General features: G+C 45.2%; 1 long non-coding RNA gene across 1 annotated transcript; it reads right to left on the bottom strand.

Moving 5' to 3' along the window:
* Nucleotides 1-9,898: 9,898 nt before the first annotated feature.
* On the bottom strand, nucleotides 9,899-18,795 carry LOC116987784. Its single transcript, XR_004415794.1, has 3 exons — nucleotides 18,785-18,795; nucleotides 14,272-14,277; nucleotides 9,899-10,216 (listed from the first exon to the last, which is right to left on the bottom strand). It is a non-coding gene; the product is annotated as an uncharacterized LOC116987784 (long non-coding RNA).
* Between the last annotated feature and the right edge of the window lie 2,876 nt (nucleotides 18,796-21,671).

Below are 21,671 nucleotides of genomic sequence, written 5' to 3' on the forward strand. Positions count from 1 at the left end.
AAAGATGTCAACAAAATAGAGAGAGTACAGAGGAGATTTACTAGAATGTTGCCTGGGTTTCAGCAACTAAGTTACAGAGAAAGGTTGAACAAGTTAGGTCTTTATTTTTTGGAGTGCAGAAGGTTAAGGGGAGACTTGATAGAGGTCTTTAAAAGGATTAAAACAGAGTTGACGTGGATAAGCTTTTTCCATTGAGAGTAAAGAAGATTCAAACAAGAGGACATGATTTGAGAATTAAGGGACAGAAGTTTAGGGGTAACATGAGGGGGAACTTCTTTACTCAGAGAGTGGTAGCCGTGTGGAATGAGCTTCCAGTGGAAGTGGTGAAGGCAGGTTCGATTTTATCATTTAAAAGTAAATTGGATAGGTATATGGACGGGAAAGGAATGGAGGGTTATGGTCTGAGTGCAGGTAGATGGGACTAGGGGAGAATAAGTGTTCGGCACGGACTAGAAGGGCCGTGATGGCCTGTTTCCGTGCTGTAATTGTTATATAGTTATATGGTTATGACATCGGATGGAAGCTGCATACCAAATCTTGTTGCACATATGTGCAATGACACTAAAAGGTATTATTATTATTATTATTATTATTATTATTATTATTATTATTATTATTATTATTATTATTATTATGATTATTATTATTATTATGATTATTATTATTATTATTATTATTATTATTATTATTATTATTATTATTATTATTATTATTATTCACACACACACATATGTACTGTATGTACATTCATCTGTTTGCTCAAGTACTAATTGGGACATAAACTTAAAACCAAGCTAAGTATTGTTTGTAAAACACACCCATTTCTGAATTTCTTGGGAACATTTTGACTTCACCTTTGGTGTCCAAGAACAAACAAAATGAAGTATTTTCCTGTTCATAATTAAGACATACAATGCCCTGACCGATGAAGGCAGGCATATTACACACAGTCCTTCATTTGGCAGCCTCATTGATAAACTGTCAGTTGCAATCTGCAAGGGTGTCAGGGAGAATGAGGACGTATCTTTCATGCTACTACATATCGTAATAGTAACAGCAGAAATTGGAAACTAGGTCCTTGTCTAAAACTGGAATCAAAGCTAAGTAAGAGATATATGCTTCAGAATTTTTATTGTTTTGAATAAGCTGTTTAATGCAAGACTGGTTTCTTGCAATATCTTTGAACATAACTGATTGTTAAATCTGCTCTGTAGTTTTATATATTACTAGGCTAAGTGGGACCCATTGGGTCCCAGCATCACACGGGAGGGCTAGTCCCCAAACATAACATTTTCCACCTCTCCACCAATTCCAATATTGGTGGCCAGTGGTAGTGGTGGGGTGGGGGGGGGGAGTGCTAGTATGGGTGTTGTGGGCTGAAGGGACTGGTTTCCAGAGGGCTAATATGGACATTCTGGTCCGAATGGATTATTGGTGGCAATGTTACAAAATTTTGAGATTTAAAAAATCAAGTTCTGCAATTTATCCTATCAGATAAAGCATAAAAAGAAGTTTAATTTGACACCTAATTCACTATCATATCTTCAGTATTAAAAAGGTTATGGCCATTTTCATACTCGGAAATTAGCACCTTGTTCCCTATTGATTTTCCATTGACTTAACACAAAAGTTGTGATCAAGGACAGTCAAATGGCCATAACTTTATTAAAAAATTAAGAGAACTGAAAGAAATTTTCAGTTATTATGGATTGAAGCATTCTGAAACAAATATTAAACAATCTTACTTGGATGACGTGAAATTAAAGCATATAATTAGTTAGTTACCCAATTGTAGCTAATTCCAAAATTCAATTACCTGTACTACATCTAAACATCTATCCATTCTTAAGAAAAGATTAACATTTTTAAATAGCTTAAGTGTCCAAAGCACATTCACACAGGAATTCACGATAAAACATGATTTTCAAATCTCATTGACATTATTTTATAGGCCAAATGGAAGGAATTTAGTGTTCAATTGCTGTAAATTAATGGCCATTTAAATCAGCTTGCGAGTGGGTTTTTCTGGAACGCGATGGTTTGGAACGTTGCCATTGCGGTGGATTTGAACCCCATATGTGGCATGAAAGATACTGCGGGTTTGAATGGGTCCCCAAGTCACGTACTCGCAACTTAAAATTTTGAATAAAGGGATCTTAAGAATCACTTTTTAATGTAAAAATAAACAACCTTCCTTGCCTTGTCCCCATTTAAGATCCATCCTGTTGTTGGCGTTTGCGGCTTTAGAGGATGATTTTTAATATACTATAACAATTAAATAACCCAATTTAGTTTAAAAATAGCTGCAGCGAACGAATGTCGCAGCGATTTTTCGTCAGCAACTAAGTAGGCTGAACAACCTCGATTTCAATAGCCTAGAAAAATCGCGTTTTAAACTCGCCCCCCTCTCAAAGGCGCCAAAGTCTCGCACACGGGCAGCGACAGAACTGCAGCGCCGCTGAAGGTAAGTTTTGCAACATACCTATTATTGGGCTGGCGGCTCAGTCACTCAAGCCTGTTGTGCTGGCAGCTCACTCACTCACGGCTGGTGGGCTGGCAGTTGACTCACGGCTATTCCTAGAAATTCCAATTCAAGCAGGGTGCAAGGCCATCAAATTCAAGTACAGTTTCATACCATTTCAAGCAGGGTGCAAGGCCACTAAAGACAGTGAGTCATGACCTCTCCCTCCTCCATCTTGCAGAGACTGAGCCACGCCCACATTTCTGGGTGTCATAGTCCCTCCCACCAGAAGGGGCGTGGCCTTCATGGCGTGATTGGTAGGAGAGAGAATCTCAACATTTTTTAAACACTAATAACTTTTATTTTTCATCGATGGGAAAAATCCTAGGCACCTGATGAGCAGAGGGGGACTCTGAGTAAGATGGCCAAAAATCACAGCCGTACGTGGTAGAGTTTTTTTCTAAAATCAATATAAAGCGCCAACAGGAAGTGGTCAAGATTAATCTTTTAATTATATGGAAGGCAAGGCAACTTTAATTAGGCAAGGCAACTTTAATATGGCAACACAGCTTTAGCATTTCCAAACCAAAGGCAACACAGTTTAGCATTTCCAAACCAAAGGCAACACAGCTTTAGCATTTCCAAACTATATTTTCAAACAACACTCAGAAGGGCACTGACAGGTCAGTAAAAGCACTCACAGTTTAATGTTCAGTGTTCAGTGTTATTCACAGCTCAGACTGAGAGACGTGATCCACTTGCTCCCCCATCTTGCAGAGCCTGACTGAGGCACTCAGCATTTCTGGGTTTTATAGTTCCTCTGGAAGGGGCATGGCCTTCAGGAGAGAGAATCTCAACATTTTTTAAACACTAATAACTGTTTGTTTTCATCGATGGGAAAAATCCTCTTGTCCTGCGCAGCGGAGGGGAACTCTGAGTAAGATGGCCAAAAATCACAGCCGTAAGTGGCAGCGTTTTTTCTAAAATCAATATACAGAACAACAGGAAGTGGTCAAGATCAGACTTTTAGTAATATAGATATATTTATATATTTTATATATTATATATTTAGCATTAAGGTAGATTATTAATTTTATGAGCAAACTAATGGCTGCATCCTTGCTTGATACAGCGATTGTGGCATGTGTAAGGAACGGGCAGGAGGAGGAATACAGGAACTTGACCAGTGCCTTTTGTGCCTAGAGTGAAGAGAACTGTCTCATCCTTAACACAACTAAGACTAAAGAGATGGTGGTTAACTTTGACAGGTCCAAGCTCCCCCTTCAGCCAGTCAACGCTGCAGGGGCTGACATTGAGGTGGTGCAGATATAAATACCTTGGAGTGCACCTTTATAACAAACTGGACTGGTCTGTCAACTCTGACTCCCTCTACAAAAATGGCCAGAGCAGACTCTTTTTCCTCAGAAGGCTCAAATCCTTCAATATGTGCGTAAGGATATGCTGCACATGTTTTACAACACTGTGGTTGCAAGTGTTATTTTCTACGCTGTTGTCTGCTGGGGCAACAGCTTAAGTGCAAAAAACAACAAGAAGCTGGTCAAACTGGTTAAACGAGCTAGCTCAGTGCTGGAGGGGAGAGTAGACTCTGGGATGGATGTGCTTGAGAGGCGTATGAGGCACAAGGTGCAGGCCATCCTGAAAAACCTCGGGCATCCCCTCCATGTAATTCTGGAGAGTCAAAAGAGCACTCGGCACAACAACCGGCTCCTCTCCCTGCCCTGTAGAACGGAGCGGTTCAGGAGATCCTTCACCCCTGCAGCCATTAGATTTTATAATTCGGACCACTAGGCTGTAGGAGGATGCATTTTGCAATTTTTAATTTTTAATTGTTAATTATTGGTCTTTTTAAGTATTTATTGCTCTCAGGTAGTGTCCGCATTGTATTCTATGTATTTTCTGTCTGCGTTCGTTTTGAATCTGTGGGTTTGTTGGTTGGGGGTTTCTGGACATCTGAATTTCCCTGAGGGGATCAATAAAGTATTTATTATTATTATTATTATTATTATTATTATTATTATTATTATTATTATTATTATTATTATTATTATTATTATTATTATTATTATTATTATTATTATTATTATTATTATTTTCTAACATTAAAAAATCATTGTTACCAGAGGAGATATCAGCATGAAGGGAAAGCCATGATTATAGTAATGTTTTCCAACAAGTAGAATGCAATTCACAGCCTTCCTTATGCTGGAGTTTAGTCAGCTGTGAGTTGGCACCTGCAGCTATCAAATTGAGTTGGGTAACGCAGTATGACTAAACAGAAGGGCGGCATAATGGTGCAGCTGGTGGAGCTGCTGCCTCACAGCACCAGAGACCCGGGTTCGTTTCTGAGCCATATCAAGTCAGTCTGCGTGCGGTTTGCACGTTCTCCATGTGACCTCATGGGTTTTCTCCGAGTTCCCACCAGTTTCCTCCCACATTCCAAATACGAGTAGGTTTGCAGGTTAATTGGCCTTTGTAAATTTTTAATTGTCCCTAGTGTGTGGGATGGTGCTAGTGTACGGGGTGATTGCTGGTCGGCGCAGGCTCGGTTGGCCAAAGGGTCGATTTTCATGCTGTATCGCCAACGTCTAAAGTCTAAATTTGGTAATTTCAGTTCCTGAATTAAATTCACTTTCTTGGAAGTACTTGTAAATACTTTACTATCCTGGTGTATAGCAAGTGGATGAGAAAGTGGGATAACATATCGCTTGTGTGATTAGGTGGGCATGGTCAGCATAGACTATATCTCTAAATTAAACATTACATTGAAAATAAAGTCTGTGTATAACAGAGTGATATGAAGTCAGGGTTTACAATCTATTCACTATACATGTATACAAGATCTTTGTTTCGTTTTAGTTTAGTTTAGAGATACAGCGCGGAAACAGGCCATTTGGCCCACCGGGTCCACACCGACCAGTGATCCCCGCGTATTAACACTATCCTACACACACTAGCGACAATTTCACATTTATAACAAGCCAATTAACCTACAAACCTGAACGTCTTTCGAGTGTGGGAGGAAACCGAAGATCTCAGAGCAAACCCACACGGTTATGGGGAGAACATACAAACTCCATACAGAGAGCAGCCGTAGTCAGGGTTGAACCCACCTCTCTGGCGCTGAAATTGCTGTAAAGCAGCAACTCTACTACTGCGCCGCAGTATTCTCCACCGTGCTTGGGACATTATCCTAAACCAAGCAAGGAAAAATATTGTTTGCAAATCTTTTTGATCTGGTAAAGATTGTAAATTAAACCAAAGAACAAGAAACATATTAAGAGCAACATGTTTCATTCTAGTCCAAGTCAGACATACTTCAAATTGGATAAATTAGTAAACACAAGTGAATATTTATTACGGGTTGTTGTGTATTTGGGTGCTTGGAACTGACTTAAAAGAACACTCAGATACGGGAGTAATTCTTTATTCCAGGACGCCACCTTGAGTCTCCCCCAGCGCATGCGTCCCCTCGCACAAGACATAACATATGCTAATTTTATCACATACATCACACTGCTCCCCCTTTAACTTGGAGGCAGATAACACCATTTTGATTACATTAAATATAATTGATTAACACACTGTTGCAAAATTATATTATTACAGTCATCTTATATTACACCCTCATAATCCAATCCAATCCAACTTTATTTGTTAAGCACTTTAAAACAACCAATGTTGACCAAAGTGCTGTACAGAAAAATAAACAAGACATCATAAACAGACAACATAACAGCAAAGTGCTTTACATAAATTAAATAATAAGTTTCATTACAAACCATAGAAAAAGGTTAAAAAAAATGAATAAAATGGACACAACACATTTTAGAGTTCAACACAAACGTCCCCCCACAGCAGAATCAAAACTTTCCACTGTGGGGAAAGGCACCAGAAAGTTAAGTCCTCTTCCTCTGTGAAACACCCGAGGATGGGCCCATTTGTGGCCTTGCAGCCAGTCCGATGATTTTCAGGGCCCTCTTGCCGTGAAGATGGAACTTCGGCGTCGGGTGAAACATTCCTCAGCGGCTTGGAGAAGCCTGGAGCGGCTGCCTCCTCCCTGGAGACCGGGGCACTCGTAGTCCTCAGGCCGCGCCGGTTGTAGCTCCGACCCCGGCGAACTCGAAACCTGGCTCTGCGGCGCTTCAAATCCAGCGCCGCCCGCGGCCGGACGCCCGCAGCCCCAGCTCCGCGATGTTGGGATCGACAGCTACAGCGTTCCGGAGCTTACCGCACGGCGACCCGGTAAGGCATCGCCCGCTCCCTGTTGGTATCCCAGCGCTGCACCACCGCCACCGAAACTGTAGTCCCGGCCAGTCCCGACAGGAAACGCCGCTCCATTCTCGATGGTAGGCCGCGAGGACGGGGTGAAGAAGCAGCTTGGAGGAATGCTGCCTCTCCGACTAGGTAGGGGACTAAGAAATAAAGTTTCCCCCTTCCCCACCCCCACCCCCCCCCCCCCCCACATAGAAGACCTCCACTAACATTTTTTAACAGGACTTAAAATAAAATAAAACAAAAAAGGAGTAGAGACGGACTGCGGGCAGGCAGCCATACACAGACAGCGCCCACTCCCGCACATCCGCGTCATGAAAAAAATATTACATAACTGTAATAATCGTATCTAAACTTAGCACATAATTTTTCATTCCACCCATCTTCCATTAACCAAATACATTACCCCTTGCTTTATGTTTTATCATTTTCCGTTCCTTTATGTGTAAATTGCGAACACTTTCTAATCGCTCTAGCTCTATCTGTATCTCTGCTTCTTCCCTTTTTAAATGTCCTAATCTAAATTGCAAATTTCTTCCTGTTCCTGATATTCTGCGTTTCATTTTCTGGTTCATGTATTTGCTTTGTTTTCCTCTTTGTAGATGGGATCTGACCCATGGCTGCAAGTTTTCGTTTTCTAGCAGCTTCCTCTGTTCAATTTCCATTCACTGCGTATTTATCTGCTCTTGTTGTTTAATGAGATTCTGCAATGCATAACCATTTGTCCATTGCTCAGTGAAGGAGGCTCCATGTTGGACTATAGTGAAGTGTCCTAATCGCAATCGGTCTTGCATACTTTTGTCTCGACCGACAAGCCTCTCTTCTTTAGACTTTTCTATTAGCAGCTACTCATTGTCACACATTTATTTAACCATTTTTTGTATCGTTTAAGTCTTTTCTGATGTTCATCTATTTGGCATCTTAAGTCACCTTTTTGGTTCTTCATCAAGGAGTAGGATCTATATTGTCTTTGCAATACAACTGTAGCTTTGATTTGTGCTCTGTATAGTTTTCTTGCTTCATAAACAAGGTAGTGAGACTGCCCTACAATTGCAGTATATTTCAGTTTGAGGAAATCTTTCCTATATCGTTTAAGCCTTTTGTATCGTTTCAACCTTTTCTGTTGTCTTTCCTACACCAACTCATACGGAGTACTGACTGACTTTTTACAGTAGCTCTCTTTTGCTTAACCCACTGCCTAATCATCATACCCTTGTAGGCAGCCTGAATGGTAATGGTTGCATACCTCATTGACTGATATTGCCCAAACTGGGAATGCCCTATTTTGCATGCTTTGTACCATCTCTGGATCGAAATGACTGCTTGTCGCATAGCTCTGTAGCGCACCCTTGATCGGTAATCATGGTATGCAGCTTGCAGAGTGACTACAGTCGCCTTTTGCATCAAGAAATGTTTTCTTGTAATGCATATCATTAAGGCTGACTTAATACGTCGTGCTGCCTTATTTTCTCAACCAATTTTCTAGCTTTAATCCCACGGTAGAAAGCCTGAATACAAACCACTGCTTTTCTCAAACTATTATAATGTCTCACTTGGACATCTCTTATCTGGCAAGCTCTGTATCGTTGCTGTACCGCAATGGCAGACCAGCGTAGTTTCTTGAAATACTGATGCTGTTTATGCATCTGATAATAAGTCTGTATCTTGGCAGATTTGTGCATGCACCACAATTGCTTTCGAACAAGCATTCCTCGGTAGGCAGCCTGAAGCAGTACAACGCTTCTGTGTACCTTCATGTAAGTCTTGCGATCACTTTCCATTTGAAGGTGTGCCCTATAATGGGTTTGTACTATTATAGCTGCTAATTTCATTGCCCTGTATCGACGGTATACTCTGTGCCTTCGAAATGCTGCTTGTATTACCGTTGCTGCCTTCTGTTTGTTCCGGTTCTCTCTCCGTAACTTCATACCCCTAAATGCAGCTTGAATAGTTAGGGTTTCCCTCTGGATGGCAATGTCCCTTTGCATTTGACTTTTGTCCCTTTGCCTTTGACCTTTGGCCTTTTGCACTTGACCTTCGTCACTTGGCACTTGACTTTTGTCACTTTGTCCTTGACTTTTATCACTTTGCACCTCCCGTTTCTCCTTTGAGGGACTCCCTGCCCTCTTTAGTCCCGGCTCCTTGTCTCTGGATGCCCTTGGAGGTTTTGGTGAAAAATGAGCCATTAATGCCTCCTTACACTCCTCGTACATTTTGTCTGTGAGCTTTGCTGACTGCAGTAACATACGTGAGGTCTGATAACCCTCTCTTCCTAAACCTAATATGACCCATGCTCTCTTCTTCTCCTCTGCAGTGATATAATTGGAAATGAAACAAGCCTCCAAGACGTCAGTCCATTTCTCAAAATTACACCCAGAATCTAACTGGGGCACCTTTCGTACAATTTGAAAAGCCATGCTACCCTGTTGCTATTCAGGTGCACTATCTTCAGTTCTTTCACTGTGTTTTCTGCACTGGACTTAATCCTTTTACACACTAAGAAGTGATCCAGCCCACTGACTATTACTAATTCTTATAAAAATAGATTTATACTATTAACCAACATTTCATGTTAATAGCTAACTAGAACATTTTAAACCATATTCCCACTATGCACACAGATTTACAATTAATAACAGTGACCAATACATTACATCCAAACAGTCCTGCTTTTACTGTGAAAGAATAGTGAACAATGCATTACATTCAACAGTCTTGCTTTTACTTTGAAGTAATTCACCTGTCTGGCTTGTCGGCCTATGGACTCCGGCGCCTCCTCGACCTCTTGGGCTGTCCACACCGTTACTTTTGAAGATGCTGGAGGATTCTCTAGAGCTTCTCTAGAGGATACTGTTGCTGCTGTCCACTCCGGACTTCTGCTGCTGCCTGCGCTTGCTCCACCGGGCCTCCCGGACCTCCCAGGCTGCTGCTAGCTTCACTGCTGTTCTGGCTGTCGCCGACTATCCCGCCGACTTGCTTGCCTGCTGTCTCCCGTGGACGCCCTGTAGAAGGTAAGTCTCTGGCTCCCCGCTGCTCCGCCCGTCGCTGGCTCCACAGCGCGGCCTCACTCTGCTGGGCCCCGCTGCTCGGCTCGTCGGGACTGTGCCCTGCCGTTGAGGGCTGGCTAAGCACTGTGTCCTGCTTCTCTCGCGAGGACCCACTCTTTGCTCAGGGCCGGACTTCCTCTCACGTCCGGGCTTTCCCCGCTCTCGGCCGTCTCTTGCGACCGGGCTTTCGCGCCTCTCTCCCCCCACCGGGCTGACTGCTCCCAGCTGGGCTGAAGACTCGGCTTTCGTCGGTGGCTTCTCCGGACCTGTCCGTGGCCTACACGGTACTAGGCCCTCACCTGACGTCTGTGGCTGCTACTGGGGCTGGCCGTGGGCTACATGGTCCTCTTTCATCGGCGGCTTCTCCTGACCTGTCCGTGGCCTACACGATACACGGCCCTGGAACTCACCTGGTCTGTGGCGGCTGCTGGGCCTCTTCTGCCCCTTTGCCGTGGCTGCATGGCCCTGGAAAGCGTTCCAGGTAAGTTGACGCCATCGCTGTCCTGCTGGTTAGGCTTCCAGCTTTCGGCTGCGTTCTTCGGTGACACTTACTTACTGCCCCACTTGTTTTCCTTGCGCTCTTGTTTCCCGTTCCGACCTTTCTTTTCTTTGGCGCCAATTCAAAAGCATTTGCCGCCAAATCTTTTTGCTTGGTGCCGTTCCATTTTGTTTCCAAACACAACCTCTTCTTTTTAACTTTTTTTTTCTTGACAGTCCTTCTTCTTTCCTTTTCTGTTCATTTATCCTTGTTGCCAATTGTTGTGTATTTGGGTGCTTGGAACTGACAAAACAACACTCAAATACAGGAGTACACTAACAACCTTCTTTATTCCAGGACGCCACCTTGAGTCTCCCCCAGCGCATGTGTCCCCTTGCACAAGACATAACATATGCTAATTCTATCACATACATCACAAAGGTGTTGTATGAATCTTATGTGATAAAGTGAACATGTTACACTCGACCAGATCTGAAATATTCTTACGTTATTCCCAGACACTTAAAATATTCTGGAAGCCTTTGTGAATTGTTTAGTTTATAGTTTAGCATGTATATATGAAACTAATGTGATCTGCAAAGCATCCTTTCCATTTCACAAAATCCTAATTAATGTCAGTCTTAAAGCCCTACAGGGAAACTGTGTATCTAAGACTGAAATAATAATGAATTCATAAACTATTACGATTTTTGAGGTGATTAGTCCACTATTACAATAAGTGATTCACTTAGATTTGAAAGCCACTAAAGAATGTCAGTTTATAAATTGATGAATAAAAGACTCACTTAATACAAGATCTTTTAAGTTAGCATATTACTATTTTGCCTCTTAATAATAGTTAGCTCTTGTGGACACAATCTGCTGGAGTTGCAGTTGTATGGGGCTCTGGTGAGACCACATCTGGAGTATTGTGTACAGTTTTGGTCTCCTAATTTGAGGAAGGACATCCTTGTGATTGAAGCAGTGCAGCGTAGGTTCACGAGATTGATCCCTGGGATGGCAGGACTGTCATAAGAGGAAAGATTGAAAAGACTAGGCTTATATTCACTGGAGTTTAGAAGGATGAGGGGATATCTTATAGAAACATATAAAATTATAAAAGGACTGGACAAGCTAGATGCAGGAATTTTTTCCCCAATGTTGGGCGAGTCCAGAACCAGGGGCCACAGTCTTAGAATAAAGGGGAGGTCATTTAAGACTGAGGTGAGAAAAAACGTTTTCACCCAGAGAGTTGTGAATTTATGGAATTCCCTGCCACAGAGGGCAGTGGAGGCCAAGTCACTGGATGGATTTAAGAGAGATAGAGCTCTAGGGGCTAATGGAGTCAAGGGGTATGGGGAGAAGGCAGGCACAGGTTATTGATAGGGGATGATCACAATGAATGGCGGTGCTGGCTCGAAGGGCCGAATGGCCTCCTCCTGCACCTATGTTTCTATGTTTCTATGAGTAACAGCAGGTCAGGAAGCATCTCTGGAAAACATGGATAGGTGATTTTTCAGGTTGAGATCCTTCTTTTGTGTATTAACCAGCTTCTGCAGTTCTTTGTTTCTGGATTTATCTTTCATGGCTTTGCTTCTGTATAATTCTGTCCATATTTCATTGAAAATGTGTTCTTGTGCTACAGTTGATGGAAGCAATGTCTCAAATATTGTCCATCCCTAATTGCTCAGAGGTAGTAAGGAATAGCCAGGGCTTGGATTATATAGACATAAGGAACTGCAGATGCTGGTTTACATTAAAGACACAAAGTGCTGAAGTAACACAGTTTTTGGTTGGGATCCTTCTTCAGACCGACTATAGTTGAATAATATAGAGAAAGCTGACAAAGAGGTGGAGACTTGACCAAGGCTGACAAGTAATTGATGGACACATAATGCTGGAGTAACTCCGGGTCAGGCAGCATCTCTGGAGAAAAGAAATAGGTAATGTTTCGGGTCAAAGCTCTTCTTTAGACTGAGAGTCCGGAGAGAGGGAAACTAGAAGTATGAAAAGGTACAGAACTAATCACAGCTGGCACCAATAACTTGGGAAAGGTGGAGCCCACAATGGTCCATTGTTGGCTGTGGAAGAGGTGATAATGAAGGGATACAAATGATATCCCTCCAATGGTAGATGGATATTGGTGAGGGGGCTTAATTGACAAATGGGTCGACAAAGGCTGGAGATGAAAAGGAGACAAATGGATGGCAGATAAGGTGAGAAGAGGAGTGATATGTAAAACCGGAGGGAGTGTAGGAAGAAGGGGCAGATGGGGGAGAGGGTTGGAGACAGTGGGGAAGGGGGAAAGGGGGCAATATAGTGGGAGACATTGATGTACAGGAAAGAAGGGGGGGTGTGGAAATGGAGGGGCTCCGATCTAAAATTGAAGTTTAAATGTTCATATCGTTAGGCTGTAAGCTACCCTACAGAAATGTGGCCGGAAAAGCGATCGCGGACGAAGAGGCGTACGTTGGGGCCGATCGCGTTCGCCTCTATGGACGATCGGCCGGGGCGTTTCCCGGAAACGAACAAGGGCTCCGACATCTTCGAGCTTCGGGTCCGTATCATTGGTGGTAGTAGCGCCATCGACATTGATTGTAGACCACTGGCCGCGGCGAATCCTCTTCGACGCTGGGCTGCGTCTCTGGCGTGGTCCACCACATTCCCAATGAGGAACCGCTTGTACACGCAGTAACTACAGCCGACCGGTATCCAGTCCCGAACATCCATGATTTCTCGGCCCATCTGGAAGGTGCGACTATCTTCTCGAAGGTCGACCTTATCCCCGGGTATAATCAAATCCCGGTCCACCCCGACGACGTCCCTAAAACGGCCACCATTACCCCTTTCGGCTTTTTCGAATGGCTCAGAATGCCTTTTGGCTTGAAGAACGCTGCTCAGGTGTTCCAAAGGCTAATGGATCAGGTCGGCCGGGGTTTGCCGTTTATCTTCATCTACCTGGATGATATCCTGGTAGCCAGCAAGGGAAAAAGCATGTCAAACACCTCCGCCTACTTTTCGAACGGCTGCGCAAACACGGGTTGGTGATCAACCCTGAGAAGTGCCAGTTCGAATTGCGCTCCATTTCTTTCTTAGGTCATAGCATCACCTCTCACGGAGCGCAGCCACTGCCCGAGAAAGTCGACGCTATCCGTCGTTTCCCCAAGCCTCTATCGGTCAAGGGTCTGCAAGAGTTTATCGGGATGGTTAACTTCCACCACCGATTCGTCCCGTCTGCAGCCGCCATTATGCGGCCGTTGTTTCAATGCCTGGCTGGTTAGCCCAAGGACCTGGTCTGGTCCAAAGAGGCACAGAAGGCGTTTGAGGGGGCTAAGACCACATTGGCCAACGCCACTATGCTGGAACACCCTAGGGCGTCAGCCCACATGGCCCTCACCATGGATGCCTCCGACGTCGCGGTAGGCGCCGTCCTCGAGCAGCGTGTAGGTAATCGCTGGGTGCCGCTGGCATTTTTCAGCAGGCAACTGTGAGCCCCCGAAGTTAAATACAGCGCTTTCGACAGGGTACTCCTCGCACTTTACCTAGCGATCCGCCATTTTCGGTATTTCCTGGAGGGGCGCGCTTTCACTGCGTTCACAGACCACAAGCTGCTTTGACCAAGGTGTCTGACCCTTGGTCTGCCAGAGAGCAACGGCACCTCGTCAACATTTCCGAAATCACATCTGACATTCGGCATGTGGCAGGGAAGTTGAATGTTGTGGCCGATGCATTGTCCCGTTCAGCGCTGCCCAATGTTTCAGCGCTTAGTCTCGGCGTTGATTACGAGGAGCTGGCAGCCGCCCAATGGGCAGGCGCCGGTATGGGGATTTACCGCAATGCTGAATCTGGACTGAAGCTGGTTGAAGTGCCTCCGGCGCGCAAGTCCTTTGTGATATTTCCACCGGTAAAGCCCGTCCTATTGTTCCGGTCGCTTGGCGGGGTCGGATTTTTGACACCATCCACAGCCTAGTGCACCCGTCCATTCGCGCCACCTCTGCCTTGGTCGCGGCGAAGTTCATCAGGCACGGGTTAAGGAAGCAAGTCGCTGCAAGGGCTCGTTCCTGCATCCCATGCCAGGCCTCCAAAGTGCAGAGACATGTGCACCCGCCGGTCCAGGATTTCGCCGTCCTGGACGGCAGGTTCCTGCACATCCATGTCGACCTGGTAGGTCCCTTGCCTTGTTCGCGCGGGGCTACCCACTCACTGACTATCGTAAACAGATTTACCATTGTATCGCATTGGGTCGCTTGTTTCGGGGTCCCCTCAGATTTTACCACCGATCGTGGGGCCCAGTTCACGTCCTCTTTGTGGTGTGGTATGGCGCAGGTATACGCCATGAAGCTGCATCAAACTACCGCTTATCACCCGGAGTCCAACGGGTTGGTTGAGCGGTTCCACCAGCACCTTAAGTCGGCGTTGAAAGTCCGACTCACCGGCCCTGATTGGGTCGACCAGTTACCTTGGATCCTCCTTGGCATCAGAACAACACCTAAGGAGGACCTCAAAGCCTCCTCGGCCGAGTCGGTTTATGGTTCGGTTTTGCAGGTTCCCGGGGATTTCTTGCCTGTCCCTCCGGAACTGGAGATTTCTACCTCACAGTTGTTGGCGGACCTTCGTGAGTGGGCGCGCGCTTTGGTCCCGGTTCCCACTTCCCGGCATGGTTCGTCTTCAGTACATGTTCCTACTATGTTACGGGATTGTGCTTATGTTTTTCTCCGTAGAGACGCTCATCGCTCACTGTTACAGCAGGTGTACGAGGGTCCGTACAGGGTGCTTAGTACTGGTGTCTCGACGTTCACGTTGGACATGGGTGGTAAGGAGTTCGTCTCCGTGACCCGCCTTAAGCCTGCACATGTTGACGAGGATAGCCCAGTGACAGTGGCTACTCCAGGGCGTAGAGGACGTCCACCTGCTGTTTTGCCGCCCTCTGCACCTGTTACCTCTGGTCGCGTTTCTCCGGTCCCTTTTGTAACGCCCGTCCCTCGTTTGCGTTTTATGCGCCCCTCCGGTCCTGTTTTGGTTGTCCCAAATGTTACGCTTGCCCCGCGACCTCGGACTACACGTTCCGGTTGTACCGTCCGTTTACCCGTGTGTTTCCATACCGCGGATTTTTGGGGGGGACATGTAGCGGCGCCTGCAGATATCGAACCCGGTGTTCGGAAGCCACGGTGACGTGACTCGGGAGGGGCTGCTGGTTTCGCGCGGTTTTTCCCTTGCACGCGTTAGTTCAGCGCTGACCACCGTTGTGCGCAGACGTGTCTGAAAAGCCTTTATGCTGGTTATTGAACTTTCGAATAAAGATCTGTTGAAAACTCCAGTCGTCGTTTCTCAGACCACTAAAATGGTAGAATACATGAACAAAATAGTTAAAAAAAGCATTAGTAACTTTCTTGAGTTTTAAAGAGAGGAATGAAATGTCAAAGCCAGAGAGTTACACATGATTAATGTAAAACATCGGTTCAGCCCCAGTTGGGATATTGTGTTCAGTTCTGTGGCACTGTACTCTGGGAATGATGTGACTGTTTTGAAGAGAATGTACATGGATACATTGAAGAGTCAAAGGTCGTGCCCTTAAAGTAAAGACATGATTTGATTATGAAAGCACTTACATTCTTGAAGGATTTTGATGAACAAATAAATAGAAACCACTCCCAATGGCTGAGGATCTGAAACCTGAGAGCCACAGTTATAAGGTGACTCGCAAAAGAAGCTGATTGAAGAAGAAAGAGTTTTTAATACAAATCTGGAATGTAGTAACTACAAAAGCGGCGGAACAAAATTCATTTAGTGTTGAGAAGATGCCAGAATACCTTCTTCATAAGTTCCATGAGCAGAATAAGCCATTTGGCCCATCGTCTACTCTGCCATTCAATCATGGCTAATCTATCTTTCCCTCTCAACCCTGTTCTCTTGCCTTCTCCGCATAACCCCTGACACCCGTACTAATCAACAATCGGTCAAACTCCACTTAAAAATACTTGGCTTGGCCTCCACAGTTGTCTGTGGCAATGAATTCCACAGATTCACCACCCTCTGTACCTCAGTGACTGCCAATCACCCCCCCCCCCCCCCCCGGACACTCCTCCCACAGGAAAAACACTATGATTGTATGCATGTAAATAGATTTATTTAATGAAACCATATTCTATGTCGCTCTTCCAGGGAGATGCTAACTGCATTTCGTTGTCTCTGTACTGTACACTGACAATGACAATTAAAGTTGAATCTGAATCTGACTAAAGAAATTCCTTTTCATCTCCTTTCTAAAGGTACGTACCTTTATTCTGAGAGGAATAGAGGAATCTTTGGTCCCAGACTCTCCGACTAGAGGAAACATCCTCTCCACATTCACAAGAAAATATTTTAGAGTGGTATTGCTATTCAAAAGAATTGATGAGCTAACTGGATTCCTTCAAGTCTGTACTGTTCTATGATTCTAATTGAACCAAGAGCTCTGGACAGGGATTTAATTATTTGCAATGTCTTGTGTCTCCATGATTTAATCAGTGCTGGAGGAACTCAGTGGGTCAGACAGCACCTGCGGAGAGAATGGACAGATGACGTTTCGGTTCAGGGCCATTCGACAGACTGCAAGGCCCAAAACATTGTCCACACATTCCCTCCGCAGATGCTGCCCGACCCACGAAGTACCTCCAGCATTTTGTGTTCTGCTCAAGGGCTATAGGTGGATGGGAATGGTACCAATTGCAGGTTCCCCTCCAAATCTCACACCATGCACACTTGGAAATAGCAGTTGAGCCCTTCACAGTTGCTGCAACTCCTTTATCAAACGGGTCAATGGGAATACCTGGAGCAGAAGGACCACTGCGGTTAATGAGGATGGATCACCATGACCATCGCAAGGGTGGGTTTGGGGTGACTTAGTACGGGAGACAAGTGTAGGAGAGGTGTACTGGCTGTGAGGGCAGCACTTTGGTAGTGATTGCCCATGGGATTGACTGTCGAGGACTTCATAATGCAGAGAGCATTATAAACAGTGGAGTGACTAACCCTGGAAAGGAGGGAGACTTCTCTCTGAGTTGGACCCAGGATACTGAAGCAGGCTCACGTAGACTTAATATTTTCTTGAGGTTATTAACGACAGATAAATGGATGGGAAGGGTTTAGAGGGCTATGGGCCACCTGCAGGCAAATAGGACTACCTCAAGACGCCAACTTGGACGGCACGGCCAAGCTGGGCCGAAGGACCTGTTTCCGTGTTGTACAGCACCAGGACTAAGGCCTATTCAATGGGATTGACATGTTTTGTATTTTTCCTTTCTAAAGATGCAGTGTATTTTGGTGACTATTGCACACTGCAGACCAGAAGCGTCTTTAATACCCAGATATACCAGATCCACACAAAATCTATTTTTGTGGCAACTGTTTATAATGCTCTCTGCATTATGAAGTATGTTTTAAAGTGTGTATTTTGTGTTTCTTCGTGTGTTTTGTGTGGGGGGTGGTGTGGGGGAGCAAGGGGGAAACCGCTTCGGTCGCCTCCTCCATGGTGAGGCGACTTTTTCCAGGTCGCCTCCCCCGTGGCCTAACATCAAGGATCGACGCGGACTTTCCCGGAGACACGCCCGGGGCTTCAGCGGCAGGCGCAGCGTGGACTCTCGGCGTGGAGCGGGCGACCCTCGCTGGGGCTCGCTGGAGGGGAGCGCTCCGTTTCGCTGGCCCGGGGCAGCCGGCAGCCTGAAGTCGCAACCTGAAGCCGCGGTCTGCAGAGCTCCAGCTGGTGCGGCGTTTACAGCCCGGCATCCCTCGTGGGGGACCCGGGGGAAGAAGAAGCCATCACTGCCGGCCCGCGGCCAACTTCTACCGCGGGTGCGGCATGGACTTACCATCACCCCTGGAGGGGAGCTTCGACCGCCGGCCCTGCAGTCTACGGTGCTTCTGGCTGCGGCGAGGACTTTAAATCTCGACCGCCGGCCTGCGGCCTACAACAATCTAAAGCCGCGGTCTCCGGTGAGGAAGAGCCGATCCTGGACTGACTGGACTCTGGTCCTGTACACGGGGGGGAAATGGAGGAGGACTGGCCAAATTTTTGTGCCTTCCACCACAGTGATGAATACTGTGGTGGATGTTTGTGTTACAGTTTTATTGTGTGTTCTTTATTATTGTACTGCTGCTGACAACCCAAATTTCCACCAACCCTGGTTGTGTGGCAAATAAATTATATCTATCTATATATATCTATCTATCTATCTATCTATCTATCTATCTATCTAAGTCCTCGACAGTGAACCCCATGGGCAATCACTACCAAAGTGTCCGCCCACACAGTCAGTACACCTCCCCTACACTTGTCTCCCATACTAAGTCACCCCAACCCCCCCCCCCCCTTCCCCACACTCCCCTCCCCTCCCCCCCTCCTCCCCTCCCAACTCCAGTCCCGTCCCGACCCCCTGGGAAACTGAAAGGAGCGACAATCAACTGCCACAGATACAAATAATGTCATACACATGAAAGGGAAGATGCTGGTTGACAAAAAGTGAACACACAGTGCTGGAGTAACACAAAGACGCAGCAGAATTTTGGAAACGTCATCCCGTCACCCATTCCTTCTCTCAAGAGATACTTCCTGTCCCCGCTGAGGTAAAGAGTGCCCACGGTAGACTCACGAGTCATTACGGTAAACTCACGGGCTACTACATTCTTGCAGCGAGTTTAAAAGTTTAAAATTTTTACTTCAAGAGTAAATTTGACTCGTGGAAATCTTTCATCATGTTGAAAGATTTTCACGAGTTAACAAGTTTCCCGAGTACCTGCCGTTAACGTTACGAGTTCCGACGTTCCCGCTACGTTAATTCTACGTGATTACCACGAGTTTGATTTGTTTTAAACTCGGGATCACTCGTGGGTGGACTCGCACCGTGAGACAGGGCCATTAATCTCCTCGGTTCCATTAGCGGATCTGAAAGACAGATATGCTCGAGCAATGACGCTCCAAGTAGGCTGCTCAGAAATGATTCCAGATAGGCCAAATGAAATTTGAAAAGGATTTTGATTGAGCAGTCAGTCAGTCATGAACTTTGCATAACTTAATCTGAAGTTGGAGCCTAAAATTCAATTACATTTATCAGGGAGGGAGGAATGCCAAGTACACAAGTGCAGTTCACAGCAGTGCTAAATATAGAATTTACTGAGGCATGAGAGAGGGAGTGAACAGTCTCACTATCACCACACAAAAGGCTGTCACAGTGAGTCACCTCCCAATTCTCTGCTGTGTTGACTTCTTTTCCCAATGACTGCCACAAACAAACATTGTAACAAAAATATGCATACATAAAATGTAATATGTTTTCCATAATATTCGGAGACTAATTTCACTCATTAGTTTTGTTGCAACAGGCAGGGGGTGAAGAGGCAGTGGGCCTGTATCCACCGGGGTTTAGAAAGATGAGGGGGAACCTCATTGAAATTTACCGAATAGTGAAAGGCCTGGATAGTGTGGATGTGGTGAGGATGTTTCCACCAGTGGGAGAGTTTAGAAACAGAGGCCACAGCCTCAGAATAAAAGGATATACTCTTAGAAAGGAAATTAGGTGGAATTTCTTACGTCAGAGAGGGTTAAATCTGTGGAATTATGTGCAGGCCGTCAATGGATATTTTCAAAGCAGAGATTGACAGATTCTTGATTAGTACAGGTGTCAGGAGTTATGGGGGGAAAGGCAGGAGATAAGGGTTGAGAGGGAAAGATAAGGAGGGGAACAGGGTTGAGAGGCCAGTGGATGAAGGCTATCTGGGAGGTTGGAGTTAATGTGCGCCATGACCAATCTTTCAAATCACATCACGATGCCTGAGCCACAGGACAGGAGTAATTAGAGCATGCTACCCTGCCTTTCTTTGGCACCGGAATGATCATGCTCTTCTCAAAGCAAGTTGGGACCTCAGAATGGAGTCGTGAGAGGTAAAAATGTCTGCGAATACTCCTGCCTGCTCGTCCTTGCAGGTCTCGAGGACCCAAATGGGCACTCCATCCAGGCCAGTTCCTTTCACAGATTCACTCTCAGGAAAAGCTGTTTAAGAACTATTTATTGTGGTCAACTGTTCCATGTTGTTGTTAGAATGTTCATTGTGCAATATGCCAGGTCAGCCCATCTCTAATGTAATGAATGCACAGTAGAAATATTGTTCCGGCTCACTGCAAGTTAGGACGGGCATGCTGGCGCAGCGGTAGAGTTGCTGCCTTGCAGCGAATGCAGCGCCGGAGACCCGGGTTCAATCCCGACTACGGGTGCAGTCTGTACGGAGTTTGTACGTTCTCCCCGTGGGTGCTCTCCGAGACCTTCGGTTTCCTCCCACACTCCAAAGACATACAGGTTTGTAGGTTAATTGGCTCGGTAAATGTAAAAATTGTCCCTAGTGGGTGTAGGATAGTGTTAATGTGCGGGGACCGCTGGTCGGCGCGGACCCGGTGGGCCAAAGGGCCTGGTTCCACGCTGTATGTCTATAATTAAAACAAAATCAGCCAGGATTGAATAGTGGAGTGGATTTGATCGGCTGAATTGTCTTTTTCAACCAGCTTCGTTCTTAGGCGGGAGGTGTTTAAGGTGATATGCCCCGCATTGGAAACTAAAATTCATTAGAGTTTGTTCAGTTAGCTGTATAATGCCAAGTCAATTTATCAGGAATTTTATATTTCATCTGGAATCAAGTTGATAAGGAAACAAAGTCCAGTACCATTGTGATTAAGTCACTGGACACTCTCTGGAGATGTGGGTTTGAATTCCACATGGCAGTTGCAAAATTTAAATTAAAATAATAAAATAAAATGTCTGGAATGAAAATCTGATATCAGTAATGGATTGTTGGAAAATTCCATCTAGACCACTAATGTTCTTCAATAAAGGAAACCTGCCAACTTGACTCAGTAGGTCCGGGACCACTGGGCTCCACAGGGTGTTGAATGTATCCTCAATAAGGATTATATCATAGTTGTATAGTAGGTTATTATGGATATATGTTTGTAATGTATTATGGTGGTGGGTTCTGGCTTGTTTTATTGTAGTGTCATTATTATTTTCTAATAATTGAATAAATGTTTTGATTAAAAAAAAAAACTTGACTCAGTCAATTCACCAATGTGGTTGACTCTTCAATGCAAACAAATAGTACTTTGTTTTCACATAAAACATAGAATATAGAGCAGTACAGCGCAGGAACAGGCCATTTGGCCCACAATGTGTTGCCGCCCATAATGCCAATTCAAACTGATCTCATCCCTGTTACATGATCCATATCCCTCGATTCCTTGCATTTCCGTGTGCCTATCGAAAAGCCTCTTAAACACCATTATCACACATGCTTCCACCACTACCCCTCTGACAATGTGTTCCAGACACCCAGTACACTCTGTAAAAAACCTACACCATCCATGTCAAAT

The sequence above is a fragment of the Amblyraja radiata genome, chromosome 26 (genome assembly GCF_010909765.2).
Source record: "Amblyraja radiata isolate CabotCenter1 chromosome 26, sAmbRad1.1.pri, whole genome shotgun sequence".
NCBI classification, from domain to species: Eukaryota; Metazoa; Chordata; class Chondrichthyes; order Rajiformes; family Rajidae; genus Amblyraja; species Amblyraja radiata.